Source organism: Protopterus annectens, chromosome 3.part1 (genome assembly GCF_019279795.1).
Source record: "Protopterus annectens isolate FY-2018-M chromosome 3.part1, PAN1.0, whole genome shotgun sequence".
Taxonomy (NCBI): domain Eukaryota; kingdom Metazoa; phylum Chordata; order Ceratodontiformes; family Protopteridae; genus Protopterus; species Protopterus annectens.
In genome coordinates this window covers 387350082-387362425 of record NC_056732.1, presented here as the reverse complement: position 1 = coordinate 387362425, position 12344 = coordinate 387350082, and the positions used below count along the sequence as shown (strand labels likewise).

Below are 12344 nucleotides of genomic sequence, written 5' to 3'. Positions count from 1 at the left end.
TCTACTTCTGCAGAGTAACAAATGTTAATTTGCAGTATTACAGCATTAATTACTAGTAATGTCTTTCGGCTTTTCCCGGTTAGGGGTCGCCAAAGCGGAATTCCTGTCCGCTAATGACTGGCAGCAGATATTTACGGTGCCGAGTTGCCAGCCCGACACCCAACCTTCAAAGAAGGCATACCCATTCACACATGCACCTACCTGCATGTCTTTAAATGTCACTCGACCGTTGCAATGCAATGCAGACTCCACACAGAAGGTGCTCCAACCGAGAATCGAAGAGAACCTCTTGCTGTGAGGCGACAATGCTAACCGCTGCACCACTGCGGCAAGTATTACAGTATTATTACTATAGTTACATAACAGGCCAAATTAAGAGTGGAACTCCCAATTTAGCATAAGAGAAAATCACATTGTATTTGAGAGATTCTATCTACCAGTGGTCAAGATGTGCTCTAGAACATTGATCATTCACCCAGTTATCTTAGTTTATTCTAGACTGGAATTCACTGATGCTAGGTACTGCAAGTCATACCGCGTTATGTGAAAAGGCTGCCAGTCCCTGAAGAATTCCAAGTGATGTATTAGTTTCCATCTATCTCTCTATATTGCAGCAAATACAAGCAGCAAACTTAAACTTTTCTAAAAATCAGTGTTCATTGCATGGAGATCTTGTACTGGAGAACTTGTATTCACTGAAACTAAAGTGACAGGTGGAAAACAAAAGTTATTAACTCAAATAAATGTTTAAGGCATTTTTTTTTTTTGGTGGGGGGGGGATAACAGCTCCACGGATTACCTTAACAATGTAACAGTTTTTTTTCTTGTTTTCTCCTGGTCTTGCAGAAGCAAGTAACCATGCTTGGAAAGCTATTTTCAATCTTCTGTTCTTCAAGATCTTGTATTGTGAGCAGATAACATTACACGCAGACTCTCAATAAATAAATAAATAAATAATAATAATCTATTTTTATTTTCAGGTCTTGCATGAATAAGTGTTTGCAATAAAGTAAACCAGGGAACACTTTTTCCTTTTTTTTGTTTTTATTAAATGTATTAACATAAGGAATAAGACAGCAATGAATTATAAGTAGGGAATTAACAATGCAGAAAACATAATTTACAGAAAGAAGAAGAAATATTAAAAGAATAAGAATGTTGAACAATCTAAAATAAAGGACCAAGAAACAGCTAAACACAACTGTCTACCACTTAAAGCTATCCTACCTATGAATAGTAACTGAAATATGGTAAGCAATATTTCTTCCAGACTATACAGATACAGTAGGTAGAAAAATAGTAAAAGAAAAGGTTACAATATGGATAATAAAAAGAAAAACATAGGGTACTAATCTGAATAAAGGTTTTTAGAAATTAAATTCAGAACCTTTGACCATCCTTCTCCAGAAAGCAGGATAAGTATTTATTTGCCACAGACTGAAAATCTTTCCTTGAGACTGACTGAAGATTTAGCCATTTTTTTTCATTATAAAGAATTTAATACAAAGGAACAAAGTAATTACAATTTGTAATTTAAGCGAGTCAAGATTATCAGGTGTTATATGAAGAATTGCAAATTGCCAAGGTACAGCATTCTTGGAAACATCCAGATGAGAAATTTTCTCTGTTAAGGAACACCATAGTTGTTTTACAAAAGGACAATACCACATAATATGCAGCTGGCCCACATTATTGGTGTTGCATGCATAACAAGAAGTGTTAAGATTCTTATGAAATTGGGCTTTCTTGACAAGAGTGATACAGGTATTATGTGCCATCATGAAATATATATAAAAAAGTTAGACAGTAAATACAGAGCTAATTTTGTGGTGAAATTTACCAGTTTTGATCAAGACTTTGCCTTTTAGGAGAGAAATAATATGAGTTTCCAAATTTTACATAATGACAAATTTATAAGCTTTAGAAAAATTCTTTATCTGAAAGGTCAGACATTAACTTATAATATAATATAATATAATATAATTTTAGCTGAAGAAATAAATTTGATGTTATATTTTTGATTACACTGATTCTGTAGTTGGTTAAGGATTGTCATGTAGTGTGGGCAAATAGTGGTCCAATCTAAGTTGATCAAATGATGATGTTTATTTGAATGATAATGTTTATTTGGAAACCAGGTCCCAAACAGTAGTTTTCTTTAAGATGGGGAATTGTGATAGACTGAATAATTTATTATTTAGCTGCAGATTAGGGTTTAAGTGCAGTGACTGAAAGAAATTAAAAACTTTACGTAAATCAAGAATTATTATTAAATCACAAAAAGAAGATATTAGATTTATAATTAAATTGTTAATTTTGAGAGATATGAGTAGGGTTTTGTTTGAAAGAGGTAAAGCCTGAGGGCTGCAATTAGATTTACTGATTAACCAAGCTGATAAGATTCTCACTCATAGGTGACTAATAATAATAATGGAGCTCACAATTAAATAATAGAGTGAAAAGTCTGGTATGACAAGACCTCTGAGTTTTGGGAGCAGTAAATTTGGAATTATTTATTCTGGGTTATTTAGGAGACCAGATAAATTTATTGAAAGAGACAGTAAAATTTTTAAAGAAGCTGGCAGGAATGGTACAAAAAGATCATTATTATCATCATCATCTTTCGGCTTTTCCCGTTAGGGGTCGCCACAGCGGATCATCTCTTTCCATTTCTTCCTATCCTCTGCATCTTGCTCTGTCACACCAACCGCCTGCATGTCCTCTCTCACCACGTCCATAAACCTTATCTTAGGCCTTCCTCTTTTCCTCTTATCTGGCAGCTCCATCATTAGCATCTTTTTCCCAATATACCCATCATCTCTCCTCAGCACATGTCCAAACCAACGCAATCTCGTCTCTCTTGCTTTGTCTCCAAACTGTCCAACATGAGCTGACCCTCTAATATACTGATTCCTAATCCTATCCATCCTAGTCACACCGAGTGCAAATCTTAACATCTTTAAGTCTGTCACATCCAGCTCTGACTCCTGCCTTTTTGTCAATGCCACTGTCTCCAACCCATATAACATAGCTGGTCTCACTACCCTCTTGTAGACTTTCCCTTTCACTTTTACTGGTACCCGACTGTCACAAATCAATCTTGACACTCTTCTCCACCCATTCCACTCTGCCTGTACTCTCTTCTTCACCTCTCTTCCACATTCTCCATTACTCTGAACTGTTGATCCCAAGTATTTAAACTCGTCCACCTTTACCAATTCTACTCCCTGCATCCTCACCATTCCTCTACCCTCCCTCTCATTTACACACATATATTCTGTCTTAGCCCTGCTGACCTTCATTCCCCTGCTGTCTAGAGCATATCTCCACCTCTCCAGAGTCTCCTCAACCTGATTCCTACTCTCACTACAGATCACAATGTCATCTGCAAACATCACAGTCCACGGGGCCTCCTGTCTGATCTCATCTGTCAACCTGTCCATCACCACTGCAAATAAGAAAGGACTCAGAGCTGATCCTTGATGTAATCCCACCTCCACCTTAAAAGGATCTGTCACTCCCACTGCAGTCTTCACCACTGTCACACTACCCTCGTACATATCCTATACCACTCTTACGTACTTCTCTGCCACTCCCGACTTCCTCATACAATACCACAACTCTTCTCTAGGCACCCTGTCATATGCTTTCTCCAAGTCTACAAAGACACAATGCAACTCCTTCTGACCTTCTCTGTATTTCTCCAATAACACTCTCAGAGCAAACATTGCATCTGTAGTGCTCTTGCCTGGCATGAAACCATACTGCTGATCACTAATCATCACATCCCTTCTTAACCTAGCTTCTACTATTCTTTCCCAAAACTTCAAGCTGTGACTGATCAATTTTATCCCTCTGTATTTACTGCAGCTCTGCACATCACCCTTATTCTTAAAGATAGGTACCAAAACACTTTTTCTACACTCCTCAGGCATCCTCTGACTTTCCAAAATTTCATTAAACAATCTAGTTAAAAATTTCACTGCCATTTCTCCTAAGCACCTCCATGCTTCCATTTGGGTGTCATCTGGGCCAACAGCCTTTCCATTGTTCATCCTCTTCATAGCTGTCCTTACTTCCTCCTTGCTAATCTGTTTCACTTCCTGATTCACTATCCCCACATCATCCAACATTCTCTCTCTCTTATTCTCTTCATTCATCAGCCTCTCAAAATACTCTTTCCATCTACTCAACACACTCTCCTCTCTTGTGAGTATCTTTCCCTCACTATCCTTTATCACCCTTACTTGCTGCACATATTTCCTAGCTCGGTCCCTCTGTCCTCTTCTCCCTCTTTAGTGTCCAATCTCTCATACGCCTTATCCTTAGCTTTCGCCACCTCTCTCTTTGCCATGCGCCTCATCTCCTTATACTCGTGTCTACTTTCTTCATCTCTTTGACAATCCCACTTCTTCGCCAGCCTCTTCCTCTGTATACTCTCCTGTACTTCCTCATTCCACCACCAGGTCTCCTTGTCCTCCTTCCTCTGTCCAGATGTCACACCAAGCACCTTTCTAGCAGTCTCCCTTACTAGTTCTGCTGTAGTTACCCAGCTATTCGGTAACTCTCCACTGCCTCCCAGTGCCTATCTTAACTCTTCCCTAAACTCCACTTCACAATCACCCTTTTTTAACTTCCACCATTTAATCCTTGGCACTGCTTTCACACTCCTCCCTCCTCTTCTTGATCACCAAAGTCATCCTACAGACCACCATTCTATGCTGCTTAACTACACTTTCCCCTGCCACCACTTTACAGTCTCCAATCTCCTTCAGACTGGCCCTCCTATATAGGATATAATCCACCTGTGTGCATCTTCCTCCACTCTTGTATGTCACCCTATGCTCCTCTCTCTTCTTAAAATACGTATTCACCACAGTCATGTCCATCCTTTTCGCAAAATCCACAATCATATGACCTTCTGCATTCCTCTCCTTAACACCATACCTACCCATCACTTCCTCATCCCCTCTGTTCACTTCACCAACATGCCCATTAAAGTCCACTCCAATCACTAGTCTCTCACCCTTGGGTACACTCACCACAACTTCATCCAACTCACTCCAAAATTTATCTTTCTCATCCATCGCACACCCAACTTGTGGAGCATATGCACGAACAACATTCATCATTACACCATCAATTTCGAGCTTCATAAACATCACTCTGTCAGACACTCTCTTCACGTCTAAAACACTCTTGGCATATTGTTCCTTTAGTATAACCCCTACCCCATTTCCCTGCCATCCACACCATGATAGAACAATTTGAACCCATTTCCTAAACACCTGGCCTTACTTCCCTTCCATCTGGTCTCTTGCACGCACAATATATCAACCTTCCTTCTCTCCATCATATCAGCTAGCTCTCTTCCTATACCAGTCATACTGCCAACATTCAAAGTTCCTACCCTCACTGCTACACTCCTAACCTTCCTCCTCTCTTCCTGCCTTCACGCATGCCTTTGCCCTCCTCTTCTCCTTCGGCCAACAGTAGCCCAATTTCCGCCAGCACCCTGTTGGCTAACAGTACTGGTGGCGGTCATTGTTAACCCGGGCCTCGACCGATCCGGTATGGAAATATGAAATTTTTGCGCCATAAGTGATATGGCAGAATTTTTACGCTGGATGCCATTCCTGATGCAACCCTCCCCATTTATCCGGGCTTGGGACTGGCACAAAGAAATGCACTGGCTTGTGCATCCCCAGTGGCTGGGTTGGTACAAAAAGATGATAATAACAAAAAAGTAACCTGGGAAAATATTCATTTTAACAACTGAAGCTTTAGACCGGAATGAAATTTTAATGTGTACCATGGTTCCATATGTAACTTAATATCATGCCAGGCTTTATTAATATTACTAATAATTTATTAATACTATTCATAAAAGAATATGTATTATCTTGATTAAAGTTTATCCCCAAGAATTTCAAAATGAGTTGACAGACCCCCTCAGATTAGAGTTGTCTTCATAAGCAGTAAAAGGGATATTAATTTCCAAAAATCTGGGAATGGAATGTCATGAATTCTGAAGAATAAACAAGTGTAAGGGCTCAGTATATAAATTAAATGAATAGGGGGAAGAGAGCAATCATGCCTAACTCCATTCTTCAGAATTATAGGCTCTGAGACAATTTTGTTGATACTAATTTCAGCAAACAGCTTACTATAAAGGGAATGAATAGGAAACCCAACTCTTGCTAGTACCTTTAATAAGAAAGATACATTAACTCTGATCTTGAGTCCCAGGTTCCAACCCTGTAGTTGAGGCCCCAAATGGAAAAGACATACTGAAATCCCAAAATCCAACATGAAAACCAAAACATATACACAAACAAACTCCTGTAGTGCCAAAAACAAAGGGTAGAATGCAAGTAAAATTAAACTATATTATTAAAATAACAAAGTTAAGCGCTTTCGTTCCAAATAACTATTCCAGGAACGTCATCAGAACTGACACACAAAATACTAAAGAGACAATATATACTTATTTAAAGTCATGTGACCCAACCTCATTATCCAATAAATATGATAAATTAGCTAGTTGCTTCAGCTTTTAAATTGAAAACATGGAGACTGAATCATTTAACCCTGGAAAATTAGTGGCATCCAATTTAATTTGCCAAATTAATTCACTTTTGGCAAGATGCCCATCTATCACATATCCCCAGGCATCAAGCAACATTTGATCTAAAACAACAAAACAATACTTATGGTCTATATTATGTTCAATATGTCTGTATAGGGCATTAGTTTGTTTATGATTCTTAACATTTAGCATATGTTCATATATTCTGTTCCTGAGCTTCCTGCTAGTCATGCCCAAATAAAAGGCAGGACATAACTCACAACAAGCCAGGTAAACAACCCAGCTTGAATCACAGAAAAATGACCAGTGACTTTTAACTGGACACCTTTAACCAAAAAACTGTCCCCCATTTTGATACAACTACATAAGCCACAATGGCCACATTTAAACATACCCATTTTCTGGAATCAGATTTATTCCTAAAGCCCTGTTCAAAAATTGACTAAAATAATTTATCCTTCAGATAAACAATAACTGGTTTATCACCCCGTTTGTTAATCAAAATAACATAAGCATTAAATATAGTCCAATTTTAAAAAAGACAAGCAGCTCTACTTGCACTATCGACACTATATTTAGTGATAAATAGTTTTGAATGTTCAATTAATTCATTTCACCTGTTAGTTGCTGCCCCTTGCATAAAGTTAGAGACATTTTTTTAGTCAAAATTGGTTTAAGAACACCATTAATTCTTCTAGTACACACTTCATTTTTGATTTCCAGTAATATAGCCAAGGGATAACCCCTTTTTATGAACATATCAATGACCACCTCACATTCAGTTTTAAACATGTTATCACTGGAAATAATCCATGCCTCATGGCAGGGGTGTCAGTTGTCAAAATGCAGATAGTTATTAGAGAATATGCTCTTACAAATGGATGGTAGAAATAAAACCAGCTTTGTTCATATTCTTAATCAGTTCACTATCCAAATATGAAATGTGGTCAAAATCAAATTTATATGTAAATTTCAAAAAAAAAAGTGTTGTGTTATTAATGTAATGGAAAAAATCTTGAATCTTGTCAACAGAATCTACCCACACTAAACACGTCACCCAAATAGCGTGTATACATCGACCAGCAATCTTTATATATACTGTTGAACATAAATTGTTGAACACAATATGATGTTCCCAGTAGGCCATAACTAAGTTAGCAAAGGCGGGAGCACAGGATGCCCCCATGGCTACACCAGTAACTTGTTGAAAATATTGACCGTCAAAACATATGTAATTATTTTTCAACACAATATTCATGAGGGCTATCAACATATTTACCAAATCCTGTTGCAAGTCAGCAATTACCATAAGTTGTTCCTCAAACCAAGAAAGCCCTCGGTCATGTGGAATAATGGAAAATAAGTTGACAACATTGATGGTAACAAAAATGGCCTCATTAGAAAACCTGACATCATTAATCTGATTTAAAAAGTGCCAAGAATCTTTGCTGATATACATAAGTTTGGCTAAACATCCCCTCAACATACAGTCCAAAAACCTGGCTATGAAACAGGTTTTACTATAATGGGCATGCACAATTAACCTAAATGGGGGATTATGTAGATTGTTGTGAACTTTCAGAAGGCCAAATACACCAGCAATAACTGGTTTAGAATTAGACATAAATTCCAAGTCTTTCAAAGGTAATTGGCTCTGCAAATGCATATCCAAGAGCTCACTGTCAATCCTCTGAAATGCCGCAAACATTTCATTACAGGAGACCTCCCTATAAAAACCATAATTCAATACTTCCTTCATTTTCTCATTATAATCACTATCATCCATTAATACTAGGCCACCTCCTTTAATGGGTGTCATAACTCATATACTACTGTCAAAACTAATATCATAAATGGAGGACCACTCTTGTTTATAGTGTCTGTTCCTATTATGCTGGCTTAACACTTGTCTTATTTCATACTCACATATTATTTCCAACATAGTTATAGTATTATTAACAGGTGGATTAAAACAACTGGCCCACGTACAAACGGAGGTCTTATAGCCATTATAACTACTGGAAAACCATAATGCCAAGTTTAGTTTCTGAGTATAGAGTTTTAAATCAATTAAAGTACTTACAATGTCTGCCCTTCTCACAGGCATGAAGGAGAAACCTTTTGAAAGTACATCAGCATGTAATGTAGAAATGTCTCTGTTGGAATAATTAAATACTTTAAAATCACCAGTATTGTTGAAAAAATGTTGACCTTAGACTTAAAAGCTGCCAAATTAGCTATAACATCCATTTCTACTAACATGCCTTCTTCTGGGAAGTTTGTTTCGATGCCATAACTTTGGGCTTCGCTCCTATTTGGTGGAACTTTGTATAGTTGTCGTGGTGATTGAAATTCTGTACCAAAACTTGACTCCTTTGTCTCACTATCTTGGACTGTTAAACATCTTAAGGGAACTCTCTCGATTTGCCTGGACTGGAAGAAACCGGCTCTACAAGTGGAGGATCATTGGAATTGGTTAAATCAGTTTGTTGACTCCACCCCATACTAAATGATGGTTTAGAGAAGGCAGTGCCTTAATTGTAGCTGTCCTGATCCCTTATAATTTTTTTTTATTTTTCGATTTAGGATGGAACAACAGATCTTATCAATATTTAAAAGGATGTTCTTATAATCAGACTGATGATGCTCGAAAAGGAGATCCTTCATAATGGAATTGTTCAAAGCGTCAGTCTCTTTAGACAGGTTCTCGATTGCCTTCTCATTATATTTAACAATTACTTTCATCAGCTCAAGGCCAGCCCTATCAAAGCCTTGTAACAAGTCCTTGTGATAATTCGAACTAGGGGAAACACAGTTCGGAAACCACCACAAACATAAGCCTTTAGTAACCAAATTGTTTTGAATATTCTTGATTTAACAGGAATTATCTAAGTGAAGTTTCTTAAAATTCAATAGCTTCTTCTCAAATAAATTAAGTTGATCTCTTACACTGCTCATAAATAAATCCATATTAATGTTGGATTCAACTTAGGAAGGAAACTAAAAATTGCTAACCTTCCAGAAATTAAAATCAGGCAGCTGATTAACCAGAGTATTTCTATCTACTGGTATAGGCTGAGTCAGAGGCAAACTAAAACTGTCATTAGTCCCAATAAAGGTACTAGCTGATGCTCGCTGCATATGGCCTCCTGTCAGTCCATAATGCTGGCTCAATTGTTTCACTAAAATGGTCAGGTCACTAAGGAAATGGAGGGGATCTTCAGTCCCAGGTTCAAACCCTGTAGCTAAGGCACCAGGCAGAAAAGACATAGTGGAATCCCAAAAATCCAACATGAAAACCAAAACATATACACAAACTCCTGTAGTGCCAAAACAAAGGGTAGAACACAAGTAAAATTAAACTATATTATTAAAATAACAAAGTTAAGCACTTTCGTTCCAAACAATTATTCCAAGAACTTCATCATAAATGACGCACAAAATACTAAAATTAAAATTGTAGAAATGGAGACTAAATTATTTAACCCAGGAAAATTTGTGGCATCCAACTTCAATTTTAAAGCTGACGCAGTTAGCTATTTAATCATTCTTAATTATCATTTTTATTGGATAATGAGGTTGGGTCACATGATTTTAAATAAGTATATATTGTGCCTTTAGTATTTTGTTTCTCAGTTCTGATGAAGTTTCTGGAATAGTTATTTGGAACAAAAGCGCTTAACTGTTACTTTAATAAAACAGTTTTACTTTTACGTGTGTTCTACCCTTTGTTTTGGCATTACAGGAGTTTGTTTGTGTATATGTTTTGGTTTTCCTGTTGTATTTTGAGATATCAGATAATTCAAATTTAGATATGAGAATGGTACTGGACATATTAAGATAAAGAACATTTGTTCTGACTAACATCATTGAAAAGAAAAAGAAATATTTTTCCAAAGTGCATGGCAAACTATTTATAAAAAATTTGAAGTAAACCCATCTGGCCCTAAAGCTTTACTATTTTTTTTTTCATATTTAAAATGATTCTTAGGATTTTATTCAAAGTTACAGGTTGTTGGTAATATTCAACTTGTTTGGGGTTTAAATCAGAAAAAAAATATTTGCTCTAGATACTCATTAAGCTCAGAATCTACACAGGAGATGGACTCATCACTGACTCAAAGTTTGAGAAATGTGACATATTTATCAGGTACAACTCAATTTGCAACTTTCTGATTTGTTCTTCTAAAGTTTAATTATAATTCTGAAAAAAGAAGATTCCAACTCCCATAAATTCATTTTAATATTGTCAAGATTATGATAACATATTTTTATAGTAAGATGCTTTGTTTATTAGTAGACCTCTAATCCACACTTTTTGATGCTGCCGACTGAAGATCTGGTTTCATATTAGAGTTTAACAACTTAATATATAAATCTTCAAGTACCTGCAACATTTCTTCTTTCACTACCTCTTTTTCAAGCAGATTAGTATTAACTACCCAATTAAAGTTTGTACATGGGTTTTTACTGAAAAATTCCAATCAACAATTAAAGAGACTTGAATCTGAAAACTATCTAGTGTCTGAAATATGATCTACAGCAGCTTTGGTTGGATTATTTGAAATGAAAATGAAATAAATTCTCAAACAGGACTTGAAGCATGGGGAGAAGTAGGTGAATTTGCTTCCATTAGTACTCTTACTAGCAATTACGGAATCCACTAGATTGAAGTCTGTACATAAATCTAATATAGCTATAGAGAAATTTATATTATGAAAAATGGCATTCTCAGTTCTATCATTAGATTCACCACCAATAATGTCTTTAAAGGATTTAAATTGTGTATATGGGAAGTAAACACTATCTGGGAAGCACAGGGTGCACATAATTAAAGCAACAAAAGAGGTTTGTCCAGAAGGTTAATCTGACAGGTAATAAATCACCGACGACCATCAGGATCAGCATTAGCATCCAAACTGAACCATTAAATGAGTTTTTAATTAAAATTGCAACTCCGGTATTCCTTCTATAATTCATCCCAGCCACTTTAAATAATAACCATTTCTTGTTAAAAATCATCCTATTGTTTAGTTTCTAAACAGGTTTCTTGATTGAAAATATAATGAGCTTGAAATTTAAAAAACAGATGAAAAATGGTTTTCTTTTATTTTCACATTCTAAGACTCAATGATCTTGCAAAGCTTGTGAAATTCTGAAAAGAAAATTCCCAATACAACCTGGATAAGGCATGATACTATGTTTGCACAAGAAACTTTGGCCTTAATAGTAAGGACAATAATTACAAATATTTGTAAAGGTAATAACTTGCATAAGAAAGTGATAGGAAAGACATCAAGTGAAAAAAAACACATATACCCCATTTAACTGACTACAGGGTCAACTCCTTCTTCTCAGGGGCAACAAACAAAAACAAAAATCTGGAGTAGTCCGTTAGAATAAACATTTTATGAGAACACATACTGTTAAAGAGCCAAAAAAAAAGAAAATAAATATTGCAAAATTAAAAATCACTTTTAACACCACATTTAACACTGACAAACATCACAGCATTTACTCTAAATTACAACACTGCTCCTACAAAAATTGAGGTAACATAAGAGGAAAAAGGTCTTCAATAGGTTTCAAGACACAGTACTGCATATAGCTTTAAATATAAATTCGTATCATATATTAAGCAAAAGCAATATATATATATATATATATATATATATATATATATATATATATGGGTTCACTACTAAATATCAAAATACCACAGTCCTGACACTCTGAATACAGACACTCAGAATCC

At 36.1% G+C, this 12344-nt stretch overlaps 1 protein-coding gene across 5 annotated transcripts in view; it reads right to left on the bottom strand.

Moving 5' to 3' along the window:
* Window positions 1-12344, bottom strand: part of OSBPL3 (oxysterol binding protein like 3) — a 2414360-nt gene that overhangs the window by 719909 nt on the left and 1682107 nt on the right. The gene's annotated exons all lie outside the window — the stretch shown is intronic.